At 39.1% G+C, this 20100-nt stretch overlaps 1 pseudogene; it reads right to left on the bottom strand.

Moving 5' to 3' along the window:
- Nucleotides 1–19346: 19346 nt before the first annotated feature.
- On the bottom strand, nucleotides 19347–19881 carry LOC129326164 (ferritin light chain, oocyte isoform-like; annotated as a pseudogene).
- Nucleotides 19882–20100: the final 219 nt, after the last annotated feature.

Raw genomic sequence — 20100 nt, 5'->3', positions numbered from 1 at the left:
ATTAAAGTACATGGGACCTTTCCCAGTAAAATAAGTGATTAATGAAGTGACAGTTAAATTGGAATTACCAAAAAATCTATGCCAAAAGCACTCCACATTCCACTTCAGCCTACTCAAAAAGGCACCTCCACCTGATGAATGGCACCCTGAAAAAGCGGTGCCCCACCCCACCCTCATAGATGGACAAATACATTAGGACGTGGAGGAGATATTGAACTCCAAAAAGAAGCATAATAAAGTGTTTTATCTTATCAAGTGGAAAGATTTTGATGATAGTTTCAGAGAGTGGGTAGAATCCTCCCATGTGAATGCTCCCAAACTCTTAGCCAAGTTTCACAAAAAATATCCAGAAAAGGTGGGGGCTGAAGGGTGAGGGGGGCCTTAAGGGGGGCAGAATGTCAGGCCTGCTATCCACAGTAATGCCATATTGTTTTCTGATGCTTTCTCATTCTGTAGTTTTCCAGTGTTATTTGTCTATAGGTTCACAGAGAGCCAGCTGTGTTCCCAGGGAGGCCTTATCTACCAGAACTAGCTGTCGACCTTGGAGGAGGTTCTCTCGACTTCCCAGGCATCTATTGTAGCTGGGCAGTGTGTGTGTGTGTGTGTGTGTGTGTGTGTGTGTGGGAATAGAAGGAGGTTTTGATATTTTGCAACGTAACTAACACATCATTCTCAACAAAGCTTCATGGTCAGCCAGACACTTTCATGCCTTTGGATTAATTATGGACACCTGAACTTTGAATCTAATCTTTCAATAAAGAACCTTTTGACTCAAGAGACCTTGGATTTCTTGTAGCAAGGGGTGGGAGATGAAATCAGAGTAACTTGAATTCCATAAACTGACATCTACTTTCTCAATATCGTTTGCAGTAATATAACATCTGAAATACATTTTATAGCAAATTTCTCTTAACACCTCGCTGACTGTGAACTTAATTTCTTTCTCCCCTAGCCATTACCATTGGTGCATAGACATTTGCTCATCACACATTTTTTTTCATTTCTTCTGTTTGTAATTGAAGTAATAACTTATATATTCATCATAGTAAATTATCTTTTTGTTTTGTAATTAGCTGTTTGAACTTAGTCCTCTCTCTTAGGACTCCACTTTATGTGTTGATACACTTCTTTAATCTTGAAACTGATGGGTGATATTACTCCCCCCAGTCGGAATAAGAGGCAGACACAAGGCTTGGGTAATTAAGGGCCACTTTTATTTAGGCAACAACATGAACTGCAACAACTAAAAAACCCTGGCAAGGGCCTAACCAGCGGTACAGGTCAAGCCCTGGGGTCACTCCCCTGGACCCTGCCTTGACCTGTCTGAGCGAGACCCGCTGCCCCGGATGCGAGCCATCCACATGCATGGCTGGGATCCGGCCGGCCTGGCAGAGGGTTTCCCCCTTAAAGCTCCAAGCACCTCCGCCGCAGAGCATGAGGGAAGGACTTGTCCAGGAGATCCCACCAGGCAGCCTGCCCTCTCAACTGGCCACTGCAAAGCATGCCAGCCGATCCTGACAGGCCCCCAATATCCCCACCAATGGGGATGTGCCAAGGGTACTCACCATCCCGCTAACATCCCCCCAACTAAGTTCTGCCATTGATGGCCTATACAGCACCACCGTAGTCCAATAGCCACAGCTTTAGCAAGCAGTACAAGGCAGGCAAAAAACTTCCTTCCCCAAGGCCAATCAGGGAAAGAAAGGAAAAATTGCTACCTGGTCCCCCAAAAGGCAACCGGTCAAAAACCTGTACTGCTACTAGGCGGGTGGGTGGGCCGAGCCCAAGGCAACAAGTGCTGATGCAGAGGCAGGGCTGTCCTGTTAAGGCACTTAGCCCCGCCCCCTTCCCATGTGACCCTGAGAGGCCGGGGAAACGCTGCCGCTTATCCTCCGTTGTGGCAAATGTGGCCCCCGGCCTCAAGCCCTTGGCTGACGGCCGGGTGGGGGCCGAATAGTTACCATTTAATGTTGAGTCATTCATCTCTATTATCTTGCCAAGATATCAGTTTCCCCTGAGCGTTTACCATATTTCCATATGTAAAAAAACAACTTTTATTTTTCCTATTCTTATCGTGGAGAGCTTCTATTGGGGACATGGGCAGAGAATTCGATGTTCCAGCATTTAAACCATATTCTCAAGAGTCCATCTCTCATTATATGACTCATTTCTTGTGTTGTAATCATTTTGGTTGATTTCTTTATCCATAAATGATTATGTAAACATTCATCTAGGTTTGCCAATTTGAATTTTACTGTTCTTTGTCTTGGATTTTTAATCCACAATCCAGACCAGCCCTACTACTTGATACTATAATTTTATGTTTGAAACTGCTAACCTTTCTCTCTTTTTCTCACCTTGGAGTATTTTAAAACTTATTCTTAGTTTCTTGCCATTCCAAATACATTTATTTATTTATATAGGTAGCATTTAAAATAATTTCATTTTGTTAATAAATTCATTTTGATTCCTGAAATTCTCACCAGCCATGAAATTTTAAATTTTGTTCATCTTGATAGATCTGCTTGCATCAGTTTCCAGGTCTTCTGATAATCATTTTTTAAAATGTTACAATTTTGCCCAGTCACATTTATCCCCAGATATGTAATAGAATCAGTGGCTATACACTTTATAATTTCTTCTTGTTGTGTTAAAAATCTCGTTATCATTTTCGTCTTCTTCCTGTTGATTTATATTCTGAAAAGGATCCAGATTCTTCAATATGTTCCATTATATGTTGTAACAATTTTCACAGAATCACAGAATCACAGAGTTGGAAGGAGCCATACAGACCTTCTAGTCCAACCCCCTGCCCAATGCAGATGAGCCTAAAGCATCCCTGACAAATATTCATCCAGCCTCTTCTTGAAAACTGCCAGTGAAGGGGAGCTCACCACCTCCCTAGGCAGCTGATTCCACCTTTAAACTACTCTGACCATGAAAAAGTTTTTCCTAATATCCAGCTGGTACCTTTCAGCATGTAATTTAAGCCCGTTGCTTCAGGTCCTATCCTCTGCTGCCAACTGGAATAGCCCCTTGCACTCCTCTGAATGACAGCCTTTCAGATACTTAAAGAGAGCAATCATGTGCCCCCTCAACCTCCTCTTCTCCAAACTAAACATTCCCAAGGCCCTCGGCCTTTCCTCGTAGGGCTCACTCTCCAGACCCCTGATCATCCTCATTGCTCTCTTCTGCACCCTCTCAATTTTGTCCACATCCTTTTTGAAGTGAGGCCTCCAGAACTGCACACACTACTCCAGGTGCAGCCTGACCAGGGCAGTATAGAGAGGGACTATGACCTCCTGCAATTTTGATGCAATGGCCCTTTTGATACAACCCAAGACTGAGTTTGCCTTTTTTGCCACTGCATCACACTGACTGCTCATATTTAGTTTACAGTCCACTCTTACCCCAAGATCTCTTTTGCAGACACTACTACCCAGAAATGTATCCCCCGTCCTGAATTTGTGCTTCCCATTTTTGTGGCCCAGATGTAATACTGTGCACCTGTCTATGTAGAATTGCATCCTGTTCACAACTGTCCACTTCTCCAGAATATTCAAGTCTTGTTGAATTTAAACTCTGTCTTCTTGGGTGTTGCCACTCCTCCCAATTTGGTATCATCAGCAAATTTAATGAGTAGCCCGTTTACTGCTTCATCCAGATCATTGATAAAAATATTGAAAAGTACTGGGCCCAAAACTGAGCCCTGTGGAATCCCACTGGACACTTTCCTCCAATCTGATGAAATGCCGTTGACCACCACTTTTTGGGCGCTGTCCTCTAACAAGTTCTCTATCCACCGAAGTGTCCTATAGTCCAGTCTGCAGTCTTCCAATTTACCCATTAGAATGTCATGGGGAACCTTATCAAAAGCTTTGCTGAAATCCAGGTAAATCATGTTGACAGAGTTCCCATGATCAAGTAAGCTTATCACTCGATCAAAGAAGGAAACCAGGTTAGTCTGACAAGATCTGTTGGGGGAAAAACCATGTTGACTTCCCCAGATCACTACGTGGCCCTTCAGATGCTTACAGATGGATCCCTTTAAAATACGCTCTAATACCTTCCCAGCAACAGAAGTCAGACTGACTGGCCTGTAGTTTCCCTGGTCATCCTTCTTCCCTTTCTTAAAGATTGGGATAACATTCGCTCTTCTCCAATCTTGTGGCACATCCCCAGTTCTCTAGGAGGCCTTGAAGATGATGGACAGAGGCTCTGCAAGTTCTCTAGAAAGTTCTTTGTGCACTCTTGGGTGTACCCCATCCGGCCCCGGGGATTTGTATTCATCCAGTGTAGCCAGGTGCCTCTCCACAACCTCTCTGTCAATGTCAACTAGCCACCCAGGTCTTCTGGGTGTCATGTCTTCTACCATCTCTAGATGGGCTCGAGTTCTTCAGGGAGAAAACAGAAGCAAAAAAGTCATTAAGCCTGTCTTCTTTCTCTCTGTCCTCCATCAGAGTTTCTCCTTCTACTCCCAACAGTGGTCCAATTGCCTCTTTTACCTTTTGTTTGCTTCTCACGTCTGTTTTTGTGGATCCAAAGCCACATTGTCTGCATAACTTTCATTTTAAATTCTATGTTATCCATTTTTATTCCTTTGATCCTTGTGTCTTGTCTAATATTTGTAGCTCAGGTCTCTATTGCTAATATAAATAATAGAGGTGACAGGGGACAACCCTGGTGTTTTCCTTTTTCAATTGAAATTGCTTCTGGTAGTTTTCCATTTATTAAAATCTTTGCTTGTTGGTTCAAATATATATCTTGCATGCAGTTCCAGAATTCTGGGCCGCAACCCATATTCTGAAGTATATTCAATTAAAAAGACCAAGTTATATTATCAAACGCTTTCTCTGAATACAAAAATCAAATTGTTACTTTCTTTTTTTCTTATTCATAAATTCAATTGTATCTATTATAAATCGAATATTCTTCATGTACCTTTTTTGGTACAAAGCCTGTTTGATCAGTATGTATTAAATTTGGCATGCATTTTCTTAATATTTCTGCCTTTATTGTAGTGAAAACTTTGTAATCTACATTCAATAAAGAAATAGGTTTATATGTGTAGCGTTGCATCACTGCCTTCTTTATATATTAACGTTATATATGAGCTTGATGTAATTCTTTTCAGTATTATCTCTATTCCTATTCGTATCCTGCCTCTTACCTGCTTTCACTTTTACTGATGCACAAATGGATTTTCATTGTCAATGATCCTTAAGAACTTAAGTGTATTTTGTATCCTGTGGCTTTTTTCTATACATGCAAAGGACTGAACAAGCAGAAGTGCATCTTTTATGGAGATAATGCTTGTACAAGCAGTAACAGAAATGTAAGTGACCCACCAACAAAATGTAGGTATTTTAGCTTTCAAACCTAAGAATACTTTTCTGGTAGTAAACCCCATTGAATAATGCTTCTGAGCAGATATGCTTCTGAGCAGACCCGTTTAGGATTGCTCTTTCAGGCTTAACACACAAGCTGCAATGCATGGAGAACATTTAGGGAGCCATTCTAATCTAGATTAGTTTACTACAGTGTACTCTATGTAGGGTTGCCTTTGAAATATGTTGGCATAGAATGCTGCAGCCACTGTGTTCACTGAAGTAGATCGCAGGGACTACATCACTCCAGTCTTAGCCTATCCACACTGGCATCAAATCTGTTTCCTAGTACAACCAAGGTGCTGGTGTTGACCTTTAAAAACCTTATATTGCTTGGGAGCATCATACTTGAAGGACTGCCTATTCCCTTACATACCTATCCAACTGCTATGGTCATCTTCAGAGTTTCTGCTTCGGACGCCCTTGCCTTCTGAGATTAGATGGGTGGCCACTCAGGAGAAAGCACTTTTGGTCTTGGTGCCAAAACTCTGGAACCCAAGAGACTCCTCTGTCACCTTCTATAACAACAATGACAACAACAACAAAAAAAACATTCAGTTTATATACCGCCCTTCAGGATGACTTAGAACTCACTCAGAGCAGTTTACAAAGTATGTCATTATAATCCCCACAACAACAATCACCCTGTGAGGTGGGTGGGGCTCAGAAAGCTCCTAGAAGCTGTGACTGACCCAAGGTCTCCCAGCTGTCTTCAAGTGGAGGAGTCATCTCCACTTGATTCCACTATTGCCATCTTCCACAAGGGGGTGAAGACTTTTTTCTTCATTTGGCATTTTCTAATACCTCCTTCCTGCCCAATATTTAAATGGGTTTTTTTATGGTTTTGTATGTGTATTTTAGCTTTGGTTTTCATTATTTTAATGTTTTTTGTTGGTTTTAATGGTTTTAAGATGTGATTTTTATTATGTATATTTTAACTGAGGCTAGGAGATGCAAGGATTTTTGTAGGAACTGTTTGATGCTCATGTTTCTTGTAACTGCCATGAAGAAGAAATATTGAAGCGGAAAGATTTGGCTAGCTCGCCCGTAACAGTTACAGTTAGGAGCAGCATGAGGAACACATCCCTAATGAATTATGTCATTGATTAAATGTTCAATGATATATGACTTAACGTGATGTGATTGTATATACCATATATTGGTATGAGTCTCAGAAGGCATGGTCACTTTTTGAATAAGCACCTTGCACTGTAAATTGATCTGTTACTGCTTTATATGTAGGTTATATGCCTTGCAGTGCTTTGTTCCATTGTTGGACTGTTTGCCTTTACAAATTGTCATTTATGAGCTTTGGAATTCATCTCACCTATTTGTAGGCTAGGACACCCTGATTATGATTTGTTTATTTATTTATTTGATTTATACCCTGCCCTCCCCACGAATCAGCTCAGGGCAGCTTACATTATCAATAAAATACAATAAATTAGTCATCGACTATAAAATCAATAGCAATCTTTAAACTCAAGACTCTATTGTGTGTGTGTATATATATAATTGTGTTTAGTTAGTTTGTCACAGATTTGTTATTTTTTTCTAGCTTATCTTTCATGCAAGCTAAAATGGAAGATTTATCATACAATTACCATTTTTTTGGTCCATGCATGAATTCACTAATAAAGGCGTAGCTCTGCTTCATTTGACTGTGTATGATCCTTAACTTCTTTCTTGAACTGAAAGCTTTTTAAATCCTATACAGTTATTTAAATACATTAATACAGCTTCTTAAGAGGGTTGCCAGGTCCCCTCATCTCTAAACCAGGGTGGGCACAGGGAGTGACAGGCACTTATCTGTATGAATAGAACTGCAGCCCCAGGCAGTGATGTAATTTCTGTTGCAATTTGAAATCAATGGCTTGCACCGGGGCCAATCCTTTAAAAATCGGCCTTTAAAAATGACATCATCACTGTTGGATGTAGGGAAGTTCTTTGTGCACATGCCTGTAGTCTACCTCCCTCATTACCATACATCTTTCCCCTACCGGCCAGGTGAGCAGCGAGGGGGACAGGGCTGGGATGGGGGATCCCCCAACATGGCAGAGCCCTCCTAAAGATATATTTGCAATTGCACAAAGTTACATTTCCTTCATTCACACATTTTCCTTGTGTGTTAATGTACTTTCAATGGTAAAGATAATTTACTAGAAAATACCTTACACAAATCTGCTTGAGAATTATGCCTGTTAGACTTTTAAAATTATAATTATGAAGCAAAATTGCAGTTAAACTGCATTTTGTGCGTATATGTTGCCTTCTATTGAACAGTAGTTCCCAGAGCTAGCTTCAAACATTTCTGAGCTTACCATTTAATCCCTTATACCTTTTATACCTTTCTTTGAGGTATATTTTACAAAGTCCTTTCATTGCATACATCTTTGCCTTTTGGAAGCCACATAATGTTCCACAAATTGTGTTTGACCTCAACAGATACATTGTCCTCTAATTTTTGTTTCATGATCTGTGGCATTTTCTCTGCAGTCTTAGTCCATTCTTTCTATTCAAAAATTCTTATTTTCCAGATATACAATTCCTTTTTTATACTACTTCACCATTCTTTTGAAGTTACCTAACATGTATGTCTTCTCTGTTCTCTTTCTTTCTATATATCTTTCGATTTTAACATTTCAAGGCATATTTGGATCCTAAGAACTAGTTCCTGAGAAACTGTACAAACTTGTTGGATTGTCTCTCAAATAAGTGTTTGCATTTTTAGCCATTCCTTTTAAAAGTATGCACAATCCAACACAGAGATGTTTAGTAAAGTGAAATTATATTGTCTTTCCTCTGATACTTTATACAGTTCATATACTTTATACTGTTCATATACTTTATACAATTCCCAATCACAAACTATCAGAAGGTTGTCAGAATTGAACCTCATTAGTTTTCCAGTTAAGAACGTAGGACTTTAATCTGGAGAACCGGGTTTGATTCCTCACTCCTCCACTAGAAGCCAGCTGGGTGACCTTGGGTCAGTCACAGCTTCTAGCTCTCTCAGCCCCACCCACCTCACAGGGGTTTTTGTTGTGGGGATAATAATGACATACTTTGAAAACCGCTCTGAGTGGGTGTTAAGTCGTCCCGAAGGGCGGCATATAAATTGAATGTTATTATTTATTATTATTATTATTTAAATTGTCTACTATAAATTTAAATAAATATAGATTCAGGGCTATTTTAACTACCTTCAAAGGCTCTCAGCACTCTTACTTTTGGAGGCCTCACCCCACATCATATCACACATATTAAAACTATTCATTTTGTTCTTGTGATTTAAACTTTATTATATTTATAAGTATGAGTTGAGTTGCAGTTGACTAGTTGACACAATGTTATTTTTTGTAGAGATTTATTAATTTTGATTTTGCAGTTTTCATATTTTGGAGCCATTTTTTCCAGTTCTCACTTTAAAAGCTTGTAGGCCCTTGCCACTGTGCCTATTATGGATGTATAGACTTTTTTAATCATTACATTGACCAGGCATATGGGTCAAACATGCTATGCATGATTCTCTTAATGTGAGTGAGTGAGTGATTCTTTATTACAGCACTTAGCCAGTACATTTACCATAAAAATTTAAGTGCACATTTTACAACCATTAAAACATGGAACATACGACTATATACAGTTTAAAACATAATTTCCTAATATCTATCAAAATTTATAAAAACCAGGAAGTCAGCATAGTTCTAAGCAAGCAACCAGAATAGAGGTCTACATTCTAATGGGCGTTAACAACCAGAGCACAAAATTTCGCTATCTGGTGTAGTGCAGTGAAATCTGAGTTTGACAACAGTTTTTCTAATTTGTTCTTATCCGAATGTTCTGAGATACCTTCCAGAAAGGGAATAATAAATCTCGTACGTGCTTCCTTATAGAGAGGGCAACTCAGGAACACATGTTCCTTTCTCTTAATGTGTATAATTACTGTTTCTTCTAAAAGGGGCAACATATATTTATTTCAGTTTCAGAACACACATACCAGATAGAGATGGGCACAAACAGCAATATGAACAAAAAAAGCCACAAACAGCCTAATCCACTGTTCGCGAGCAAGGTGTTTGTGAGGCCCTGTTCCCGGCGAACGTGTGTTCATTCCAAGCCCTCTTCCTGGCATTCATTAGCCATTCATAAAGCCAGACAGTCTCACACCTTTTAATCAATTCCAATGGCAAAATAGGCAGAAAGTGTCTGAACTCTGTCTGAACTCCTTCTGGCTTGTAACCCCTCAAAGTAGCTTCCAGCAGACAGTTCAGTCTGTGAAGAGAAAATGACAGGAAAGGGAGGGACCCATGGATCATGGCTTTCCCAGGGTCCAATCTCTCTGAAACTTGGGGGGTCTTCAGAGGACAGTGAAGACTATGTCCCCTGCAAATTTGGTGAGTATTGGACATTGAGAAGGTCAGTTTGTAACCCCTCAAAGTAGCTTCCAGCAAACAGTCCAGTTTTTGCCACTGTGAAGAGAAAATGACATGAAAGGGGGAGACCCATGGACTCTCCTTTCCCCAGCTCAAGTTCAGCTAAGTCCCAAGGAGACCATTCTGGATCCCACAAACATCTCACTACGAACATGTTCGTGAACATGTCATCTTCGTTGATGTTTATGAATCTGTTTTCGTGGATGGCAATGAACAACGAACATCATGTTTGGTTTTTTCCCTGTTTGTGCCCATCTCTAATACCAGATGAGATACACATTTCTGAGGTCGAAAATTGCCCCTTTCAGAAGAAATGATGATCATGCTTTATTGAGAGGATTGTAAGTAGCATATTTATTCGATGCAGTCACAGTGACAGGCAAATAACATCAGAAAATGGCTCAGCTCTCTTTCTGTGAACGTGTGACCTCTGTCTGTCAGATCACTTTCTGATCTCTCTCTCTCCATGTATACTGGTTGTCTGTGATAACCCCCATTCTATGGAATGGACTTCCAAACCATGGGAGGAAGTGTTTCTTGCTGTTTTAAGTCTCAGTTCTTTTGGAGGGCTTTTAGTCCATATAATCAAGGCACAATACTCTAATTGGCTGGCAACAGCCTTTCCATTCGTTTGTTGTATTTTATTTTCTGTTAACTACTCTGGATGCTCATATTGGTGAGACAGGTACACTTACGAATAATTCCAATAAAATAAATTACAAATGAGTTCCTCTGAGGCACACAGTCATCCAACAAGAGACACGTTCTGCTTACGCAAGATTCTGTGTTGTCTGCAAGTATAAAAAGCCTAGCACCAAGGGAACAAGCTCTGCAAAACATGCAGCAGAGACCAGCACTGTGCAAGCCAATGATTAATATAAGATCCAAGCCATTGGTAATAATTATGGGTATTACAACAGTGACCTTATTAAGTTCCTCTGCCTCTTTTCAGTTTCACTGTTTATGTTGTTTTTCAGAGGCTGTGAACAATGATGACTCCTACTACACCCTACTGCATCAGAGGATTTTGAAACAGGAAATATTTAGGCATTTGCCTCAAATCTCTTCATTTTTCTCATTCTTCCAGAGCTGGGTGATTTAAGTCTATTGTTGTCTCTTCTTCTCATGCTCCTGCTGTCATCTTCTCCCTTAATAGTATGGTTATGAGGATGGATGCTATTATTAGTCTCACATGCTTAGATAGCACGGAACCATTATCATCTTAGTGGAAGAAAGAGAGCCAAATGGTTCAATTACAATGAGTTTTAGAGGAAGAGGCTTATGAGTCATACTCTTCTGAATGTTTCTTTTGTTTTTAATTTTTAACCTTTGTTTGTAGATTTTTAAATTAAACCTTCACTTTAAATGGTGCCTTCCCTAATAAAAATTCTGTTCTGCCTTCCCCATTGAGCACTGCAAAACAAAAATTTTGCCTTCATTCTACACCAGTATTTAATTTATTCTTGAAAAAGTCATCTCTCATACCTGTGGATTAGGTTTAAATATCCCAAACTAAGCAAAAGTTTGCCTCTAGAACCAAAAGTATAACTTCAGAACAGCTGTATGATATATCTGGATGAAGGAGTGGAAGGGATGCTCATTAAATTTGCTGATGATACCAAATTGCAAGGAGTAGCAAACACCCAAGAAGATAGAATTAAAATTCAACAAGATCTGAATACTCTGGAGAAATGGGCAGCTGTGAATAGGATCCAATTCAACAAAGACAAGTGTACAGTATTACATCTGGGCCACAAAAATGGGAAGCACAAATACTGGATGAGGGATACACTTCTGGGCAGTAGTATATATGAAAGAGATCTTGGGGTAAGAGTGGACTGTAAACTAAATATGAGCAGCCAGTGTGATGCGGTGGCAAAAAGGCCAATTCAATCCTGGGTTGTATCAAAGGGGCCATAGTGTTGAAATCGCAGGAGGTCATAGCCCCTCTCTATACTGCCCTGGTCAGGCTGCACCTGGAGTAGTGTGTGCAGTTCTGGAGGCCTCACTTCAAAAAGGATGTGGACAAAATCGAGAGGGTGCAGAGGAGAGCAATAAGGATGATCAGGGGTCTGGAGACTGAGCCCTACAAGGAAAGGCTGAGGTATTATATGAACTGTCTCTAAGGCTACAATCCAAAAAAATATTTTCCTGGGAGTAAGTCTCATTTAATAAAATTGAGCTTACTACTGAGTAGATGTATTTAGGATTGCCCTCTAAGTTTCATATTGCTTAACAGTGTTTTCTTTTTTTTAAACCCCATTTTCTTTTTCATTACTCTCCTTTCTACAAGGTTATATATTTGTATAACAAACAAGACTGGACACATGAAAATGTAGCTTTATTATAAAAAATGGGTTTTATTAAGGGTATCATTGTGAAACAACTGACATGGAAAATGACTCCATTATTGTATGAACTCCCATGATATTATAATTACCATATATTCTTATATTACTGTGGAAAATTTTAACAGATTTTCAAAAAAAATTGTAGTGCTGTGTCACCCAGAACAGAGAATGAAGTGTGTTCTTATGGATGAAAGAAGAAGGTGTCTATACACACATTTATAAACTAGATAATTGTGCTTCAGTAGGGACAAAATGATATGTGAACATTTTGGGCTGTAAAGGTTTGTCAGGTGCCCAGCAAAGACTTGGATATCTGTGAGTGGGTAGGTGTGTCAAATTGAAAAATATTTTCTTGATGCAGAATCCCAACTGAGCAGGAAAAAAAATACTTCACATGTGGGCAGTGAGGTCAAAATGAAAGGGCTGTACATAATCTCAAATGCATTTCTGGACCATACTAAATTTCTGTGCAACTTTCAAGGCTAACGTTCTTTGGAGCTGACTGCTGAAGTCTCAGCTGTTAGTGATGGACAACCTGATTATTCTTTACAGAACAATTTAGCCACAGATTATACAAATACATAATAGCACTAATAGGAAAACCTAGGAAAAGCAGTCTCTTAATTATTTCACTTAACCTTGGGCACTTCACTATATACCATTTCTTGTTGCTATACCATATCAAAGATATTCTGTGTTTATGGCAGACCAGAATTATGACTTTTGACAACTGAGGTTGCTGGCTAAACTGAACAGTGATTTCTAATTCTTTTTATATCTCTGAATAGAGTTTACAAAATATAGTATGGCCTGAATGTATACCAACATTTGTGCATATCAGATTTGTTATACAAGGATCTCTTATTCATTTGGGCTGCTTTATTCAATTACAATGGAGGGAACATACTTTGTTTACATTCCTTAATGCAAGTTGATTTGTTTCTTTAATAAAATGCATGGTGTGCAAGGAAACCCTATGCATAATGGTGACAGTTCAATGGATTAGGAAGTGCAATGCTGTGAGAGCATGTAAATGTTATAAAGGAGGCATGGAAAAGCAATCACTTGCAGGCCAAGCCAGAGTCATTACTGGGCTGAGATGCAACTATCTATACAACTCCAATATTTCTTTTGGAGCTGTTCTTTCCTTCCTTTTCCCCCAAGAGGCCATTGGCAGGGGTGGGATAAAACTCTGCAATCATGGTGGTAGTTGTTTTATATTGTTTTTATGTTTTTTTAGATATGTATATGGTTTTAATTGTATAATATAAGTTGTTAGGTGCCCTGAGCCCATTCATGGGGAGGGTGGGGTATAAATTTGATTAAATAAATAAATAAATAAATAAATAAATAAATAAATAAATAAATAAATAAATAAATAAATAAATGCAGTCTATACAGACTGTATCAATTAGAAGCTGTCTCGTACTATAATGCTCTTGGTCCGTATAGCACAGTAGTGTCTACTCTCTGATAACCAGCAGTTTTCCAGGGTCTTAGGCAATGTTCATTTGTGTCCTACACCTGCTGCCTTTAAGTGGAGACGTCAGAGATTGAATCTGGGCCCTAATGCATGAAAACATATGTACTTTGTCACTGACCCATTTTGACTTAGCAGCAGTACCTTTTAAAATTTCCTAATTTATGAAATTAATAGCTCTAGACTTGCAGAGTTAATCATTTCAAAGGGATAAATGGGCCTTAAAGAGAAGGGAGGGACTGTAGCTCAGCCGTACAGCACATTCTTTGCATGCAGAGTGCCCTGAGTGCAGCCGCCCACATCTCTATAAAAAGGATCTATGGTAGCAGGTGTTTGGAAAGACCTTTCTCTGTCTAAGATCCTGGACAGCCACTGCTAGTCAGTGAAGACAGAATCGAGACACATGCTTGAATAGTCTGATTCAGTATAATGTAACTTCAAGTGTAAAACAAAGGAAAGTGGGGCAGTTGTTTTGGACAACAGGCAGTTTTACTATTGTTGAGTACATTATGGATGGTTTTTATATCCAAGGACATTTGGATAATTGCTTGGAAATACACTTCTTTAAAAAGTTTATAGCACTATATGTGTGCTTCTATCAGCTTGTCTTTACAGAAGCAGTTTCATTCTTCAGAGAACTTGTGATTTCTTTAAAGGGAAAATGAGCCTGAAAGAGCTTTTCCATCATAATAACCTTTTGGTTTGTAGCACAAACAACTGAGCAATGCCATTGGCAGAATTAGGGAAGTTAAGGCTCTCCCCTTCAGGTAGGAAAATACCTGGATATTTTGAGGTAAGAGCCTGGGGACAGAAGGATTTATGGACGGGTTGGAGCTCAGCAGGATACAATCCCATAGAATCCCCTGTCCAAAGCAGCCATTTTCTCCAGGGAACTGATCTCTTGTCACTTGGAGTTCAGTTGTAATTATGGGAGATCTCCAGCCACCACCTGGAGGTTACCAACCCTAAGAAGGGTCAATTGATAAAAGTAAAGCTTTCCGTTTGGCTTTTGCCAGACTGCAGCAAACAAATGGGCATCCAGAGACACTTTGCTTAGCTTAAGAAGTCATAATTCACTGAAACATATGTGTCACTTGAAATTGGCTATCATAATATTCTACAAGGGAACTGTATAAACACTATAACACCTGCAAAATGACATTTGCTATTTAAATATAGGGTAATTAAACCATCTCTTCCATATGAGATAGAATGTATAGCTTTTCTAACTGACCCAGTGAGTTTACCTCTCTGTGCCTCCTTTCCCATTGCCATTAACTTATACCCATTTCTTGGCTACTCCTAGTGGTCAGTAGGGCATTAATTCTTTCTTCAAAATTTGTGTGTACCCAGGTGTGTGTTTTAGAGGTGATTGTAAAGAAGTGATAATATGTATATGTATATGTATATGTATATGTATATGTATATGTATATGTATATGTATATGTATATGTATATGTATATGTATATGTATATGTATATGTATATGTATATGTATATGGTGACTGCCTAAATGTTTGATACATCATAAAATTTTCTGCTGTACTGTGACTTGAAAACCAATCAACTAAACAACAACATAGGATATGTAGCTCTTTTGGAACATCTGTGACAGGACTGGAGGCCCAAAATATTATGTCAGCTTTAAGTGGTCCCATAGCATTACCAGAAACAAAGATAATTTAGTAATCTGTTTGTATTTAGATAGATAGCTTTGAAGTTACGGTTGAATGCAGAGGGTAGGAATGACCATAGAGGTAGAAATACTACAATTACACTCCTTGGTTTTGTTTGATTTGGGAAATTCTTGTTGCAGCAGCCAAAAAAAAAAAAAGTGGGACAATATTGGCTGTGATTTGTGGTGCATGCTGTAAACTTGGTAGCATAAGCACACTACTGATACTATGCCTAGACAGCAGAAAGTTTTAAAGTAATATACATGCAGGAAATAATTCATAGAAGGACCTTCAGAGATTCTTTTTTTGCCCAGACCAGGACTTGATATTGCCACTATATCACAGAAGAGAATAAGCCTAAAGGTATTTAGTGTCTCATTGACAACAGAATTGCATGGCATGAGAATACCTTAGTCTAATCCTCTATGAGACCATCCTTTTGGCATGACTAAAAAGAACGCAGGCAAAGAGCAAGTTAACAAGTTTATGACAATATCACAGGGGAGTGAAGATATAAAGTGAAACCAGAGCTTTCTTGTTAAAGCTTATTGATTCTGCCTGTTCAAAGGTAATTCTACATTTTTATCCTTACTGTATTGCTAACCAATTACTTCCTAATTTTCAATACAATATGCGCTGCAGACTTTGCAGTTCCAAGGAAATGGATTTGGTTTGCATTTAATCCACACAACGTTTAAAAATAAATCTTCACTTCCAGATTAAGAAAGGCATAGTTTAACACTGCTTGTTTATATGCAGACTGAAATACCTTATCTTTTGGTTTTAAAGTGTTGTTTGCGAACTCTAGAGATCCTAATGTTAATTTGATCTTTGTTATACTCCTAGATAATCTGTTCTGCGGCTTTGTGTATTGCTGACATACAATGTTCAGAGTTTTGGGGATTTTTCCCCCCAAGTGGGGGCCTCTTGTTTAGTCTCTCACTCTCACTAAAGCTCGTTATCAGTTATCCTGCCCATTCAGCTGTAAGGTTTCAATCCCTGTCCATCATGCTCTCTAATGTGCTATCTTTGCTTTGTTGCAATTGATACAGCAGCATTTTATTTTCTGTTTTTTTGGTTTGATATTATGGACTTTAAAATTCCTGTAAAACAATAGCTGGTTACATACCTAGTAGTACAGCTTGCTGTATGGCTTCATTAGTCTGTGAATCATATCAGGACCAGTATCCTCAATCTATCTTCTTTCAAATTCCTAAATCAAGGGACAGGTTGGTAGGTTGATCTGGTGATCAGAGTACAGGGTACTTTACACGGGATGGCAATCAAGTTCCATGTTACTTATGACTCGGTTTAAACCCTACAATTTCACAAGTAAGGTTCCACAGCTAAGAGGTTTCTATGGAATCTTAGCTACCCCAACATTTCTAGTCAAATGTAATTTTGACTAGCATAGGGAATAAAGAAAGAGGAAAACCAGTTCTGACAGGAACACATTTCTGAACAGAGCAGAAGTGAGTGTGGAGTTTACAATGGATGAAATTCAACGTTACTTAGTCCAGCATTAAGCAAATATGTTCAAACACCCACAATGTTTTGCTTCATAAAGGTTGTAGGTGGAAGAGGCAATACTCAAACCAGGAAGGATGGCTCTACATTTGGAGTGCCAAGTTTTCTAAAACAGAAGGCTGAATTGAGATTGTACACAATGCAAGCACACACATGCACTTACATCTGCGCACACAAATCTGGTATTTGCATATGAAATTACCCCATATGTACATGTATTTTTGTTAGGAACAAGTTGGGCTCCACATCATATGTAGATATTTTGCTAATCTAATTTCTAATATCTCCTTTTCAAATCTGTCAGTGTCTTACCTTAGAGTTTTATCAAAGAAACATTTTCATTTAATGATTTATTTGAAATTCTTAACTAAGGTAAGCATTTTTAAAAACACCACTGTAAAAACACCACTGAAAGACACAGTACTTCATAGAACATCACTAGTACTTAAGTGATGAACATTTAAGCTTGTGCATTTAAGACTTTTAAAGGAAATTCAGTGGTAAGCTTAGACACAACCACAATACAATTTTATAATTTTACTTTGGGCACAATCATTCCCTGGGCAGCGGCACACACAAAAGGATCTGTGAATAACAAAGTTCCCTTTTCTTCTTCTGCACTACTTGTCACTTGCATACAGCCACTCAATGTGCAGGCCTTTACAGGGAAAACAGCGAGGCTTGTGCATGCCTCCCATATTCCCACCTAGCCTTGCCTGTGCTTGGCTCAGCACTGAGCTCACATGCCTTCACCAAGTAGAAAGCATGTTCCTGTAAAAATTCCAAAGGAATCTATTTCAATATTAGCCTGCTGTCCTTATCATGAGGAAAGCCAGTTATTGTTGTGATTTTATAACAACCTAATTGTGATGGGAACACAAATATATTTAGAGCTATTTTAAAGAATTTTAAATCAAAAGGATTTCTACCACTGGTAACTTCTGGTAAATTCACTTCCAGTGACATGAGATCCATTAGTCGTGGTCCACGTATACTCTATGCAATTATTTATTTCTATTTTCAAAGTTCAAATGATACATTTAAAAATTTTTAAGAAGTAAAATTATGCATTAATTGAATCCAAGAACTTTGAAAATATGCATACCAGGAGGTTACTGCTAAATATTTTTTCTTCTCCATTAACTATCTCTTCCTTCTCAACTATTGCAATATACAGCCTGTGTATGAAGGCTGTAATATTTTAATTCTTTCATCCACTGGAGGGAAGTCATTCCTTGCCATGGGAGTGTTGCTTATGCAAATGAGAGCAGAATTGGATCCATGATCAAAATCCCCTCATTCTCCCAGATCCCCTGGGAGCTGTTTTGCAGCATCTGTGCCTTACATTCAGAACCTTGTTTACTTTCAATATGCTTTGTGAGAAATGAAACTGGTGGTCACACTTGCCGTTATGTGCTATTGAAAGTATTTTCACAAGCATGTTAAATGGTTCTATACCCTAGCAGCCTGCTTTTTAAGTTGTTTATCCTTGAAAGTACTTGATCCAATTTTATGCCCAAAGCAGCAATTGCTGTTTTAGTCTCAATTTATCAGAATAAAGAGGGTTTCGCGCCCCCCCCCAACCAGGGGGGGGGGAAACTACAGAGTAGTTTAACTTTGACTGAGGCAGCAGAAATGTTTCAAATGTCAGCACCTTTATCATCCATGCCCAGTTCTTCTAGTTTTTCATCACTACCAATTATTCAAGAACAAATTTAAGTAAAATAAGCAGCACTGTTTTTCTTTCAAAAATAATCCTTGCTAAGCTTATTTTTAAAATTCTAGTTTTTAGTTGAAAATAGTTGAATTAGAAAAGTCAGTCACAGTTTTAAAAGATTTTGTGTAGAAAAGGAGCATGAAGTTCAGTCAAAACATGCCCCTGTGATTCCCCATGGGTTTTCTTTTCTGATACTCACTTTTCAAGAGTCACTTTATAATCTGACACAAGAGACAAAAGGAGGCTTTTATTATAATAAGAGAATGATGATTGTTCTATCTCTTTGATTGAAGATTCTGACTATTTTCATATGCCTTTTGTGAAATTCTTCTTTTTTTTAGTGCTTAATGCCAAGTTTTATTTAATGCCAGTTACAGACTTTGCCCCCAAGAGGGGCAGGGTACAGAGGTATACCTCATTCATTGAACAGCTATTTTTTAACATGTACGCATGATAGATCAGACTAACACAGCTGAATGGGTTGTAGATCACTGATGGGATGGATTGTAGATCACAGGATGGGTTGTAAATCACTGATGATACGTTGGATGGGTTTGAGCTGGGAACTATAGGTGACAACCAGTGGTGATCTGTTGTTAGTTCCTTTAGGTTTGTCCTGGAGTAGGCTGTTTCTGGGTACTAGTCTGGCCCTGTCGATTTGTTTCCTAACTTCATTTGGTGGGTACTGTAGCCCCAAAAATGCTTGTTGTAAATCTCTTAAATGGGAGTCCTGATCAAGAGCAAGACTTGGGGGGAGCCAGCACTTTGCAGCTCAGTCTCTGGACTCACCTAAGGTGAGATGATTGAAGAGGTACTCGCCCAGGCCATCCTCACTGGCACACACACTTCAGGTTGGTCAGGTGATTCCCCCAGCTTCTTGATCAGCTTCACCTCCTTGTCAAGGTAATGAGTCTCTAGGAAATCACACACATGAGGATCAGCATGGCAAGAAGCGATTTAGTGCTGTTCCAGCAGGGCCTGGTTCATGGTCTTCTCCAGCTGAAGGGCGAAGGCCATGGCATAGGCTCCATTCCCCATTAATCCTGCTCTGCTTTTTTGACATCCTGTAGGACAGCTCCCTCTCCATGACGGTTTTGGAAGGTCAACAGTTTCTCAGCTTGTTCATGTTTCTCTTCAAACAGATGCTGGAAAAAGGACACACACTTGGATAAAGCCACATCATCCCAGGTGAAATAATAACTGAGGGAAAGGTAGGCGTAGCTGGCATGAAGGAACTGGTTGACCAAACAGTTGACCCCAGCTTCCCTCTCGGCATGGTAGTTCTGGCGTACCTGAGAGATCATGGCACAGACAGAGGTGGAAGGCTAGTTAGCTGGACTGGTGGAGAAATGGAGGATGAGGCAGCCACAACCCTGCTCCATTCAAGCACTGTTGAAGCAACAGCTGGAGGAAGACAGACAAGGAAGACCGATCTGTGAAATTCTTATTTAACAACAACTATAATTTCAAGTCAGGATATGCCAGTTCCTTAGAAGAGGGAAAAAGCTCAAATGAGCAAACTTTTC

The sequence above is a fragment of the Eublepharis macularius genome, chromosome 3, assembly GCF_028583425.1.
Source record: "Eublepharis macularius isolate TG4126 chromosome 3, MPM_Emac_v1.0, whole genome shotgun sequence".
Lineage (NCBI taxonomy): Eukaryota > Metazoa > Chordata > Lepidosauria > Squamata > Eublepharidae > Eublepharis > Eublepharis macularius.
The sequence above is the reverse complement of the archived record's forward strand: the minus strand, read 5'-3'. Positions and strand labels throughout refer to the sequence as shown.